At 49.5% G+C, this 15,007-nt stretch overlaps 1 long non-coding RNA gene across 1 annotated transcript; it reads left to right on the forward strand.

The window, feature by feature from the left end:
- Positions 1–857: 857 nt before the first annotated feature.
- LOC138265653 (uncharacterized) lies at positions 858–4,384 on the forward strand. Its single transcript, XR_011199394.1, has 2 exons — positions 858–1,838; positions 3,893–4,384. It is a non-coding gene; the product is annotated as an uncharacterized lncRNA (long non-coding RNA).
- The last annotated feature ends 10,623 nt before the right edge of the window (positions 4,385–15,007 follow it).

The following is a 15,007-nucleotide window of genomic DNA, read 5'->3' on the forward strand; positions in this document are numbered from 1 at the left end:
GACCTGAAGCCCTGTGGAGAGAGGAGACGAAGTCCAAGAACAGAGGAAGAGTCCAGGAAGAACAGGAGCCCCTGCTAACCCATATGGAGGTGCAAAAGTGTATTCTCCAGTTAGAAGAAAAAGTCAGAAATGTATCAAAGAAGACAGCTGCGTGTTCCTGCTTGGTGCAAGAGATGGCCCAACGTCGAGTTGTTGGATACAGGCTGGTTTTCATCACTGGATTCTGCAAACAAGCCTGAACCTATCAGGAGGGGTCTCTGACATCACCTACTGGCACTGGCCATTCAGATGCTCCCAGAGTTCCCTGAACATCCTGAAAAGAAGATGGCAGAACCCAGCAACACTCTGGAGGAGCTCTGGGGACCACCCATGGGGTGGTGATGGACAGGGGAATGGTCATTCCCCTTTCCTTTGTCTAGTTTCATGCCAGAGCAGGGACTGGGGGACCCTGGACCAGTGTAGGCTGGATTATGCAAGGAGGGCACCATCTGTGTCATTCAAAGCACTTCTAGAGGCTCTGGGAGGAAACCCCTCCAGTGCCTGTAAGAACTATTTCCAAAGGGAGAGGGTGTAGGAAATGCTTTGTTCTGCCTTCCTGGGATTGAGCTGCTCAAGCCCCATGAAGGCAGAAGCCTATCTGTGAGGTGGCAGCAGCTGTGGTTGCAGTGAAAACCTCAGAAGACTGGTATGGCAGTACTGGGGGTCCATAGTGGAAGCCCTAGGGTGCATGGAATTGGCCCCCAATACAAGAATCGGATTGGGGGTAGAATTTCTCAATCCTAGACAGCTCACATGGCCATATTTGGAGGTACCATTGTGAAGCTACATATATGTGTTGACCTATAGGAAGTTGTCCTGCCATTTGATAAAGTTTTGTTTTGACCAATGACTTTGTGTTTCACCACTGCGCATATTAGTTGCTCAAGGTACACCAGTAGCACATGGTATGTTTTGTTCAGTTGAGCCGCCTATGGGCTTTGACATGGCATTAGCCATTGCTTTCTGTATTCAGTTTAGCCGTCTATGGGCTTTGACATTGCATTAGCCATTACATTCTGTATTCTGCCTATTGGCTTTGATATGCTGTATCCAGTCTAGCCGCCTATTGGCTTTGACATTGCATGCCTATTGACTTTGACATGATGTATTCAATTTAGCTGCCTATTGACTTTGACATGCTATTAGATATTCTGCCTATTGGCTTTGACATGATATCATATATTACATTCAGCTCCGCTGCCTATTGACTTTGACATGATATCATATATTACATTTTGTATTCAGCTCCGCTGCCTATTGACTTTGACATGATATTATATATTGCATTTTGTATTCAGCTTAGATGCCTATTGGCTTTGACATGACACTAGACATGCATTTGATATTTAGGTTAGCTGCCTATTGCCTTTAACATGACATTGCATTTGATATTTAGGTTAGCTGCCCATTGCCTTTAACGTGGAGTTCTGTATTTTTCCAAGCTGTGTTTTTGCACCAGAGAACCAAGATGTTTTGCTCTCACAGTAGACTAGACCTGATAAGAGAGAGTACATGGGCGTTGTTTCTCTTCCCTTGAGCTTGGGAACAGGAGTAGTCTTGGAGACCTGGCCAGTCTCCAAAAGGCTTGCTCAGTTTCCCAGGTCTGAGAGGAGGGGGCACACCTTTGTAACGAATGTAACAGGCTGCAGAGAGTCAGATTCGAATCTGCCGGACCTCGTGCTGGAGCTTGGCGCCAGTTGCCAGCATCCCGTGTGGGTAGATGACACTCTTTCTCGCGGCTGACAGGGGTCTCAGCTTGCAGACCTTAGAAAGATGTAGCTGTAAATAGTTCCTACACGGTGAAGTATTTGTTTTGCTTTGCATTCAATATCTTATAAATATAACCTGCTGTGTATATTGCAAACTGATATATTTTGTTTGATTAACGCGGACTTGAAAGCTACTAATTCGTCATTCATTCATAAACATTGTGGTTGGGGAAGAATAAAATAACAATAAAAGTCTTCTTTGACCTCAGAAGTGCATTTCTGTTGTGTTATGTTAGTGCTTAGAAACTAAATAAGAGGAAAGCACTACAATTGGTACCTGGAGTCGTGGGGTCGGTCATTAAGAGGTGATTAAGAAGGGGTTTGACGAGTTAGTAGATTTCGAAGTGCACACTTTAAAAGTGTAATTGTTTTTTTGTTGTTTGGAGAATTACAGAAATTGTTTTCTGTTTGGAGAATCACAGTAGCACGGCAGACCATGTCTGAGAATACATGTGTTGATGAACTGCCTGATGGTGCTAAGAAAAACTGTGAATTGTTTTCTGTTTGGGGAATTACAGAAGAAAATGCATGTGTAGCTAAAAGACCTGATAATGCTTTGAGAAATAATTCCCGTTGTATATATGTAGAAAACGTGTCTTTTGGAAGTAATGATGACAGAAAGGTCTGGATACCTTTATCTGCTTACAGAGAAATGCAGGAGAAATGTAGGAAGTTGGAACATGAAAATAGGAATTTACGTGAGCAAATTAGCCCGACTGAAAGTTATAAAAAGGCTGTTTTTGAAGAATCTTTCTTGTCCCATTCCAGTAATGAGGGGGTTAAGACAGCTCCGAGCTGCACTGAGTTTCCGTGTGAGCCAGGGTTTTTGGCAGCCAAAATGCATTCCTTAACTGATAACACGGACGATTTACGAGTTACCGTTGCAAAATGCACAAGTAAAACGAAGGATTTTAGAGCAAGACACCCCGAGTTTCATTAGCTTGTTTGATTTTTGGAAAAAGAATAGCCCTCATTTGAGAGAAATCCTAACACTTTTGTACATGGTCACTGTGAAAAATAATATGCAGCTGCGCGCTTGTGATTTGGCAAATGAAATAATGCAGACTTTAGGTTTCTGCGCAGTGCAAGAAGGAAATACTTATGTACATTTAAATCATGAACAAGGGAAGAAAATAGTGCCCCTAGCTAGAATCATACAATGGATCTGGTACTTGCAAGACAGGGCTAGAGTACCACAGATAAAAGAATTACCAATGAAATTGTGTGCACCATTTGAATTCGTGTCCACTGAAGATAAAAAGCATGTTTGTTTTACTAATGATTCATTGACTGAAATGTTGTTTTCTGGCACCGTAGAAGGAACAGCGTTGTATAATGTGTGTCAGATTTTAAAGCAAGAGCTACGTGAGATGTGTAATTTTTACGCTGATTTTTGGTTCTTTGATAATGTTTTAGCCACATGGCTTGTACCTAACTGGTTCAATTACCTTGCAGATGTTAATCAGAAAAATTCAGAGAGAGAAGTGTTCACCCAGAATTCTGCCTTAGTGGGGATGGCTATGTGGGTGCCCCAGAAATGTGAAAAGGCCACTTACAGGTGGGCAGAGATGAGAGAGATGCACATTCCCCTAGATTTGATAAAAACTGTGCAGCACGCACAAAAGCAATCTGTCATGCAAGCAGTCACAGAGCAGTTGGGGAGAGGAAAGTTACCAGAACAGAAATGGCAAATTGATCAGGTTTTAGGGAGAGTGATTGCTGCAAATTACCAAGGAAAAATCGAAATTATGCTGATACCTAGAAAAGAATCTGATTCATTCATACAAATTGGAGACAGAATGGCCCAAATTGGCAAAAGTGCAGTGAATGGAGGTTTGGTAAAGAAGGAGTCTGCCCCAGCCCTTCTGACAGTGCAAGAAAAGGGAAGCTGTGGTGCAGCAGATAAAAACCTCAGTGCTGATGTGTGGGCTGACGCCCCAAGTGATCCTCCAGAACCTGCAGAAAATATAACAAAGGGCCCCAAAAACGTCCTGCTGATTATAAAACAGGGAAAGAAAGAGGAAGGGTGCAGTTTAAATGAAAAATGTTATTTGCAAGAAAAGTCATACTTGTTTCTTTTGCAGATCCGACCACGTTTCGCCACTGTCCCTGAGTGTGCTGTGTGGTCCCCCTTCCGGTGTGTGCGTGTGGGGTCGGGGAAGGGACTGAATCCCCAACCTGAACCTGGCTGAGTAAAGTGCCAGCACCATGGATCCATTTTGCGCAAACTGCGCCTTCAGTTCAAGTTCAACTTGTTTGATTGCATTCTTCAAGCTGTGATTTTTTTTTTCCCCTCTCGTATGGAACTCTGACTTTTGCTTACCTTCCAGAAAACCTTTCAGGTGGACCGTGCACCTTTACATGAGCAGAACTCATGCCACATCAAATTGCTAACACTGTTGAATTAGAGACTCATTCAGAAAAAAAAAAAAAATTGCCCAGTCTTTTCTATGTAGATGTATCTGATGTGAAAGGTTATGAGATCAATGTGTTAATTCACTTCTATTGCTTTACAGGGATTGCTTTGATCATAATGTTTTTTTTTGTGCTGATGTTTTTTTTTTTTTTTGAAATATGAGATATGTGAAACAAAAATTAATTGGTCAAAGGGCGGAATGTCCTGCCATTTGATAAAGTTTTGTTTTGACCAATGACTTTGTGTTTCACCACTGCGCATATTAGTTGCTCAAGGTACACCAGTAGCACATGGTATGTTTTGTTCAGTTGAGCCGCCTATGGGCTTTGACATGGCATTAGCCATTGCTTTCTGTATTCAGTTTAGCCGTCTATGGGCTTTGACATTGCATTAGCCATTACATTCTGTATTCTGCCTATTGGCTTTGATATGCTGTATCCAGTCTAGCCGCCTATTGGCTTTGACATTGCATGCCTATTGACTTTGACATGATGTATTCAATTTAGCTGCCTATTGACTTTGACATGCTATTAGATATTCTGCCTATTGGCTTTGACATGATATCATATATTACATTCAGCTCCGCTGCCTATTGACTTTGACATGATATCATATATTACATTTTGTATTCAGCTCCGCTGCCTATTGACTTTGACATGATATTATATATTGCATTTTGTATTCAGCTTAGATGCCTATTGGCTTTGACATGACACTAGACATGCATTTGATATTTAGGTTAGCTGCCTATTGCCTTTAACATGACATTGCATTTGATATTTAGGTTAGCTGCCCATTGCCTTTAACGTGGAGTTCTGTATTTTTCCAAGCTGTGTTTTTGCACCAGAGAACCAAGATGTTTTGCTCTCACAGTAGACTAGACCTGATAAGAGAGAGTACATGGGCGTTGTTTCTCTTCCCTTGAGCTTGGGAACAGGAGTAGTCTTGGAGACCTGGCCAGTCTCCAAAAGGCTTGCTCAGTTTCCCAGGTCTGAGAGGAGGGGGCACACCTTTGTAACGAATGTAACAGGCTGCAGAGAGTCAGATTCGAATCTGCCGGACCTCGTGCTGGAGCTTGGCGCCAGTTGCCAGCATCCCGTGTGGGTAGATGACACTCTTTCTCGCGGCTGACAGGGGTCTCAGCTTGCAGACCTTAGAAAGATGTAGCTGTAAATAGTTCCTACACGGTGAAGTATTTGTTTTGCTTTGCATTCAATATCTTATAAATATAACCTGCTGTGTATATTGCAAACTGATATATTTTGTTTGATTAACGCGGACTTGAAAGCTACTAATTCGTCATTCATTCATAAACATTGTGGTTGGGGAAGAATAAAATAACAATAAAAGTCTTCTTTGACCTCAGAAGTGCATTTCTGTTGTGTTATGTTAGTGCTTAGAAACTAAATAAGAGGAAAGCACTACAGAAGTGCACACTTATAATGGTGTCCCCGCACTCACGGAATCCGGGACATTGGTCCTGGAGAAGTGGGGGCACCTGTGCTAGTGCAGGGGTGCCCCCACACACAGTAACTTTGCACGTAGCCTTCAGGAACTGAAGGTTAGACATATAGGTGACTTATAAGTTACCTGGTGCAGTGAAAATGGCTGTGAAGTAGTGCTTGTACTATTTCAATCAGGCTGCAATGGCAGTCCTGAAGAAGTGTTTGTATGATCTCCTTATGGGAGGCAAAAGAAATGCTGCAACCCATAAGGATCTCCTGGAACCCCAATGCCCTGGGTACCTAGGTACTATATACTAGGGACTTATAGGGGGGGTCCAGTATGCCAATTTCGACCCTACCCTACTATGGGGGTCATTTTGACCCTGGCGGTCCGAGACTGCCAGGGCAAAAATGACGGAAGCACCGCCAACAGGCTGGCGGTGCTTCCAGGCGTATTACGACCACGGCGGAAGCGCCGCAGTCGCACCGCCGGGGCCGGCGGTATTCCGCCACTTTTGCCCCGGCGGTGATAATCCGCCTGGGCAGTGCTGCTTGCAGCGCTGCCCTGGGGATTACGAGTCCCCGACCGCCAGCCTTTTTCTGGCAGTTTGCACCGCCAGGAAAAGGCTGGCAGAACGGGGAGTCGTGGGGCCCCTGGGGGCCCCTGCACTGCCCATGCCACTGGCATGGGCAGTACAGGGGCCCCCTGTCAGGGCCCCATGCGGCTTTTCACTGTCTGCTATGCAGATAGTGAAAAGCGCGACGGGTGCAACTGCACCCGTCGCGCGGCTGCAACACCGCCGGCTCCATGTGGAGCCGGCTCCTATGTTGCGGCCGTGATCCCTGCTGGGCCGGCAGGCGGAAACCAGGTTTAAGCCCGCCGGCCCAGCAAGGATCTCCAAATGGCCGCGGCGGGGGTGCGGCCGCATTGGCGGCCGCACGGCGGTCAGATCTTGGCGGGCGGCTGATGCCGCCCGCCAAGGTCATAATGACCCCCACCGTCTCTAAGGCATTGTAAGGGCATCTTGCTGTTTTTTACGAATGTGGGATGGAAGGATATTTGGCCGATTATTACCTCCGGTCGGCAGAGCTGCACTAATGTGAGGACATCTTGCCTAAGGGTCTCTGGCACCCCTTCATGTTAAATACTTCTAAGCATCCATTAGAGCCAAATTGGAAATGCACTTTGTGTATTTGTAATATCTATGTCCTAAAAAAAGACAGGCAAAATAACACATTTAGGCCCTCATTATGACATTGGCAGTAAATTCTGCAAACCGCCGCGGTGGCGGCCGCCAACATACCACGCAGTGGCGAATATCCGTTAGCCATAGTATGACACACACAATCACCAATTCACCAGAATACAGCCACATACACAAATCTGCCAGCCCAGCCATGGTCAGTGCTAAAGTGGCAGTCCCAACAACCATACCGTTACGCCAACAAAACAACGTCCACAACATTACGACCCACTAATCACCACGGTGGACATTCAACAGCGGTTAACCATTGGCGGTACATACTGCCGCGCTCAGAATGGACACCCACATACAAAAACAACACTACATTGGCCAATATGAAAAACACACACCTGACATCAATACACACACCACACCCACCCTCCCACAGCACTATAAAACACACATCCAAAGTACCCACAACCCTTTACGAACAACAATTACTGCCAGGAGATTGACAAGAACAGCACAGAGACAACTAGACACACACTCTCACCAACACACACCACACAACACCCATGTCCCCACAAAAGCACCCCGTTTCACTGGTGAGGAGTTAAGGGTCATGGTGGAGGAAATTGTCAGGCTAGAGCCACAGCTGTTTGGAGCACAGGTACAGCAGATATCCATTGCAAGGAAGATGGAGCGATGGCGGAGAATCGTGGACAAGGTGAACGCCGTGGGACAGCACCCAAGAACAAAGAACGACATCAGGATGAGCAGCAAGGCACCAGCTCGCCATAGAGAGGACTGGCGGCGGACCCCCACCTGTGTCCCCACAGCTCACAGCATGGGAGGAGCAGGTTTTGGCACTACTGCATCCTGAGAGACTCACTGGAGTAGCTGGAGGACTCGACACTAATAAGTCAAAATTTACTACTTATCACCCCCATACCTGCATGCCATCACACCCCCTCACCCTCACTCCCATCACTCCACTCCATCCCACACACTGCACCTACACATCTGACTAACCCCAATTCTTAGCCCTGCATGCATACTAATGCATGGACACCCCTCCCAGTCCTGCATGGACAGCTATCACCAAAGCATGCAGAGCATAGGGAAACTAACAATCAAACAAAACATTACCATACACAAGCAAAAGGTGGCAGGGCAACACCAACGATAGTGGGTAAGCCAGGGATATACAATATGTCACAGACATGAAGCATAATACATCACTTACATCCCCACAGGTGCCCCAGCCAATGTCAGCGGAGAGGAGGTGCCACGACAAACCAGTGCCCCAACAGAAGATGCCCCCAGTGATGACAGTAACTATGGACTTCTGGATCTGGACCAACAACCTGGCCCATCGGAGACCACTGGACAGTTGGTCATCCAAGCCCACTCCCAGTCCACCACATAGCCTCCTCCATTAGTATCCAACACCACAGCACCCACCCAGCGTATCCACACCTTTGTTCCCAGGACACGTCTAACAGCAGTGTGCCCACCTGTACAGGGACCCCAGTCCACGCCTCATGCCCAAGACAATCTTAGACCTGGGGTCAGTGGCAGTGGGCACACCATTCAGGGGACACAGGCACAGGCCAACAGGGACACTGGTAGGACCGCTGTGCGCCGGGGAGGATAGTCCCAGGGAACCGACTCTCCAGGAGGCACTCACCTAGATCCCGGGAGCCTACCAACATTCCCAGGACATGATGGGCCAGATCCTTGACAACGTGCAGGAGAACAGGGGGCTGCAGGAGGAACAGTATCAGGGGATCAGGGGGGACTTGCAGGCCATTAACACCACCTTGATCTGCATAGCAGGGGTGCTGGCAGACATGGCCAACATCATGAGGGAGGCAACAGCACAGCAGCAAGCCCCTACCACTAGCCAGTCCATTGACCAGCCCTCCACCTCCGCTGCGGCTAGTGGGCAGAAGGCCCCGCCACAGGACCCACAGGCCACCAGCACCCCTCCCCCTGCCAGACAGAAGCCAGAGACACTTACCAAGACCACAGTCAGGAAATGAGACTCTTTTGATTGTCCCCCGGGTGTCCCACCCTGTCACCTTGTCCACTTTGAACTACTTTTGCTCCCTTACCCATGGCCCCTTGGACACTGAACCTGTGCTACAAACAGACTTGAACAATACCCTGGACCTTCCTCCATCATCACCCCATTCCATTGCACTTTTCCCTCAATTTCATAGCACTTCAATAAATAACCTTTAACACAACTTAACTACTAATATTTTATGTTTGAAAATGAAATATGCATTTATGGAAACAGTCACATCTAGTGCAAATGATCGGAACACTGTGAGAGCATAGGAATAAGGACCTGTTGCTGTCTGTAGTCAGCACATCAGTACACAGTTGTGATGTCACCAACATCTGTAAAATGACAAGCCATAGGTTACAATATGTTGAGATGCAAAGGAAGTTAATGCCATCATGCTACAGCCACATAGAATACATCAATAGTCAGAGGAATGGCTAGGTGCACTGTCTCACCTGTGTGTCATTGGCAGTATTGATGGATAACTGATGTTCTGTTGTCCTCAGCCTCATCTTCAGCCTCTTCATCCTTACTGTCCTCAGGGTCTACTGCTGCCACAGGGGCGTCTCCAGTCTCTTCCTCCTGCAGAAAGGGTACATGCCGTCTGAGGGCAAGGTTGTGCAACATGCAGCATGCCACTACTATCTGGCAGACCTTCCCGGGTGAGTAGCACAGGGATCCACCTGTCAGATGGAGGCACCTGAAACTGGCCTTCAGGAAGACGAAGATCCTCTTGATGATCCTTATGGTTCTCCCATGTGCCTCATTATAACGTTCCTGTGCCCCTGTCCTGGCATTCCTAACAGGGGTCAGCAGCCACAATAGGTTTGGGTAGCCAGAGTCACCTGCAAGTATTGAGGGACAACATTTAGCCACACGCAATGCTATAGGGATGACACCTGAAGGCATACACTAACATACAGTGGGTGGGGACCATGACTCACCTATTAGCCACATCCTGTGCCTCTGTAGTTGTGCCATCACATTTGGGATGCTGCTATTCCTCAGAACAAATGTGTCATGCACCGACCCAGGATACTTAGCATTGACGTGGGAGATGTACTGGTCCGCCAGGCACACCATTTGCACATTCAGTTAGTGGAAACGCTTACGGTTCCTGAACACCTGTTCATTCTGGTGGGGGGGGGCAAACGCAACATGTGTTCGGTCAATCGCCCCAATAATATTGGGGATATGTCACATTGCATAGAAGCTAGCCTTCACTCTGGCCAAATCTTCCACCTGGGGAAAGCTATGTAACTGCACATGTGTTTTACCAGGGCAGACAAAACTCTTGCCAGCACAATTGAGTACGTTGGCTGTGACAATCCTGCTGCCAAGCCCGCTGTCACTTGGAAAGAACCTGTTGCCAGGAAATTGAGCACTAATAGAACTTGCACAAGAGGGGGGATCCCAGTAGGATGACGGATAGCAGATATTAGGTCAGGCTCCAATTGGGCACACAGCTCAGTTATTGTGGCCCTGTCCAGTCTATAGGTGAGTATGATGTGCCTGTCCTCCAGTGTAGCCAAGTCCACAAGGGGTCTGTACACGGGGGTATGTCTCCTCCTCCTATTCATCTAGAGCGGTAGGTATCTAAGGGACACAAGAGTGAGTAGGCTGTCACAATTTGAACAATGGAACCACAACTTCAGTGTACATAGTGCATTTATATGATGGGACAGTGGGAATGGCGAGGTATGTGCTAATCTAGGCTGTGATGCAGGTAAGGTTGATATGACCATTGTCTGCCACCAGGAAATGGCGTCCGCCTGTCCTGAATGTAGGGACAGGTGGAAGTGAGGTAACTCCACCGATGTTGGGCATCATGGCGGAAGGCGGTCTTGTACCGACATGCAATTCCTCATTGGATAATATGGGGCTCTATGGAGTACAGTGGCCAATGGGGATCTGTGCCGGCGGTGATGGTGTACACCTCAGTGGACGTGACCAACATTTTCTATCTGATTCCTCACTTGTTTCCTGACCTTCAACAGGAGAAGACCTACACTGCGAGTGCTGCTGAGATGTGTCTGGAACCTAACATAGACCGTGTGACAGGGGAAAGGGCCCTTGCCTTCACTTCAGAGGAGTTGGTGCAATTGGTGGATGGGGTCCTACCCCAGTACAGACTGCTGTATGGGCCTCCAGACCAACAGGTGAGTACACTTTGGGCACGATGCATGTGGGAAGGATGCATGGCGATGTGTGTGCAAGCATTGTGTGATTGGGGGGAATGTCTTATTGTGGTGTACATGGTGTGCGCCGCCCGATGTGTGGGCCAATGATGACGGAAACGGGATTGGTGAGCTATATGTGTGACAGGCTGGATTTTATGGTTAATGGTGTTCTCCTGTCTGTATTACCTCTGCAGGTCAGCGCCCATCAAAAGAAGGGATCCTGTCATGCCATCGCCAAGGATGTGTGGACCCTGGGGGTCTATGGCAGGCGGAGCACCCACTGTCAGAAACAGTGGGAGGATCTGAGACGCTGGGCACAGAAGACTGCTGAAGCCCAGCTGGGGATGGCCTCCCAATGAGGAAGGGGTGCCCGTCGGAACCTGACCCCCCTGATGGCCCGCATAATGGCAGTGGCCTACCCAGAGCTGGATGGGCGTTTGAGGGAATCACAGCAGCCACAATGGGGTGAGAAAAGTGGGCATTATTAAAATATTTGGCAGGTGGCATGGGATCTGGGTGGTGGATGTGAGTTAGTGGGTGCCCCTAAGGCCAGGCCAGACATTGCAGCTTGAGTCAACTCTAGGGTAATGGGTGTATGGCAAATGCAGGCAACCTAGCTTGTTAGCATTCCATGTCATACAGGGCTTTGTGGGTGCCAGGAGGGTGCAGTTGGCGGTGTGTGACCCTCATCTTTCTGTGGCATCTAGCCACATCACTGGCAGTGCAATGCATAGTACACGCCTGATCCCTGTGTGTGGCGGTGATGTGCATGCCAACTGTGGTGTTGATGCAATAATTGACTCAGTGTTTCCTTTTTCTCCCCCCCTTTTTTCTTCTGTCATCCTGTCCATGTGTGCATTAGCATCATCTGGTGGAGGAGCAGGGGCACCGGCAACAGATAGCGAGCTGCATCCCACAGGACCCAGGAGGCAGAGTCCATGGACGCAGAGGTAGCCAGTGGGATGGAGGGCTAGAGGAGCACCACGGCAGAGACAAGAGGTGAAAACACAGACTCAGATACCTCCTCCGATAGAAGCTCCCTGGTGGTGGCGGACAGCACTCTGACTACCCCAGCTGCAGGTACAGCCGCCACCCCCATACCAGCACCACCCTCCCAGTAGCCCCCCAACGAGTTGCCCATGCCCGCTCCCCCAGGAGGGTGGGCATCTCCTTTACCCCATGCACCTCAGGCCTGCCCTAGTGAGCCCTGCTGCCCTGAGTGAGGAGGCTATTGACCTCCTGAGATCCATCTCTGTAGGGCAGTCAACCATTGTGAATGCCATCCAGGGGCTGGCATCCCAGATGCAGCAATGCAATGCATTCCTGGAGTGCATCCACGTTGGATTGCTGGCCCAACAGAGATCGATTCAGGCTCTAGCCTCCTCTCTGATGGCAGACATTGTCCCTGTTTCTACCATCCCCCCTCCAACTACCACTTCCTAGTCCTAGTCTCCTCAACCCCAACCCATCCCATGCACACATACAGATGAGCATGCACACAAGATAACACCCAAGAGTGGCACATTCAAACACAGGCACCACACTTCTTCCCACAAGCACTCATGCAAACACCAGACAGTTGTAGACACAACCACATCCACTGCCTCCACTGTCTCCCCCTTCTCCACCTCCCTCACAATCTTGTCCACACTCACACCTGCATGCACTGCATCACCATCCACCACCAGCATCACCACACCAAGCAGCACACACACCTCACTAGAAGACATCTCCACAACATCCATGCACGTGCCTGCTGTGTCCTCTCCTACCCTGTCTGACCCCGCCAAAGGATACAAACGCAAGCACTCACACACCCAACAGCCATCCACCCCAAATCAGCACACTGAGCATGCACCTGCACCCAAATCCAGCAGACATACACCTCCTACAACCACTCCCTTAACGTCCACTAACATCCCTCCTCCCTCCTCCTGCCCCACCGTCCCTAAGAAGCGTTTCCTTGCCCAACTTGACCTCTTCCCTCCCCATCCTGCCCGTAAGAGCAGGGTCCCAACGAACCAGCCCAGCACCTCGAAACAGTCCACGCGGACAGTGGTGTCATCACCTAGTTGTGGTGGCAAGTCAGTGAAGGATCCCACTCCACCAGCCAAGAAGGTTAAGGCTCCCACACCTCCTGCCATGAAGAGGAAGGAGCCTGCACCTCCTGCCATGAAGGGGAAGGAGCTTGCACCTCCTGCCATGAAGGGGAAGAAGCCCTTGACTCCTGCCCAGAAGTCTAAGAAACATGCACAACCTGCCATGAAGGGGAAGAAGCCCTCAACCCCTGCCAGGAAGGGTAAGGATCCAACGCCTCATGCCATGAAGGGGAAGAAGCCCTCGACTCCAGCAGAGACTGTCAGGGGGACACCTCCACCACCACCAGTGGTCATGGGGCCACCACTGCCAGCTGAGGAAGTGAATCCTTCACCACCAGCAGAGGCTGCCCAGGAGGCACTTCAACCTGCCACCACAGTTCAGCCCTCACCACCAACAGAGGCTGCCCAGGAGGCACCTCCACCTGCCACCACAGTTCCGCCCTCACCACCAGCAGAGGCTGCCCAGGAGGCACCTCCACCTCCCACCACAGTTCAGCCCTCACCTCCAGATGACACAGTGCAGCCATCACCACCAGTGGAAGCCATGTAGGCCACCCTCCAGGGGCTGATGTATGAGGGGCCCCCTCCAGGAGCAGTAGGGATGTTCTCCACCTGAGAGACTGGGGCCTTGCACTCCCCAGCAGAGAAAATGGGCATGGAGTCCCCTCCAGAACCAGTGGGAAAGTCACCCACTCCTAAGACTGTGGCCTTGCACTCCCCAGCACTGAGAAATGGGCATGGAGCACCCTCCAGAACCAGTGAGAAAGTCACCCACCTGAGAGACTGTGGCCTTACGCTCCCCAGCAGAGAGAAATGTGCATGGAGCCCCCTCCCGAACCAGTGGGAAAGTCACCCACTCCAGAGACTGTGGCCTTGCACTGCCCAGCACTGAGAAATGGGCATGGAGCCCCCTCCAGAACCAGTGGGAAAGTCATCCACCTGAGAGACTGTGGCCTTACACTCCCCAGAAGAGAGAAATGGGCATGGAGCCCCCTCCAGAACCAGTGGGAAAGTCACCCACTCCAAAGACTGTGGCCTTGCACTCCCCAGCACTGAGAAATGGGCATGGAGCCCCCTCCAGAACCAGTGAGAAAGTCACCCACCTGAGAGACTGTGGCCTTACGCTCCCCAGCAGAGAGAAATGGGCATCGAGCCCCCTCTCGAACCATTGGGAAAGTCACCCACTCCAGATACTGTGGCCTTGCACTGCCCAGCACTGAGAAATGGGCATGGAGCCCCCTCCAGAACCAGTGGGCTTGTTCCCGACTTCGGCTGAGGTGCCCCCCACCACTCATACCCCTGAGGTGCCTGCCCACTTGCATACTGATGCCCCTGCAGACTTCTATCCGGATGAATTAATGTTTCGAGTTGGACCTTGGTCTGTGCCCTGTGGCCATGTGGGCCCTTAGTACATTGGACTGGATAGTGGCCCTTTGTGTACATCTGTACATATCTGTTTCACGTACAATTGGTTTATTTAGTAGCTGTTTATATCAATACATTCTCATTACTGCATTCTTGTTGTCCTTGCATTATTGTGCCGTGTATCATGTGCCATTGTTTTTCATGTGCAGCTGGTTGTGTGTATGGTGCGTGTGTGTCGGGTGTGTGTTGTGCGTGTCTGTGTCACTCTCATTTTCCTCCCTCCCTCCCTTGTGTGCTAGGCGACTGTATGCACCGTCTTCATCTTCATCAGCTTTGGTGTTCCAGGTGGAGCATGACGTAGATGAGCATCGGGAAGACTTATAGTTCCGGTTCCATGGCGGCGTTGTTCTTCCCGGTGTCTCCGATGGTGAGTCTT

This window comes from Pleurodeles waltl, chromosome 11 (assembly GCF_031143425.1).
Source record: "Pleurodeles waltl isolate 20211129_DDA chromosome 11, aPleWal1.hap1.20221129, whole genome shotgun sequence".
NCBI lineage: Eukaryota > Metazoa > Chordata > Amphibia > Caudata > Salamandridae > Pleurodeles > Pleurodeles waltl.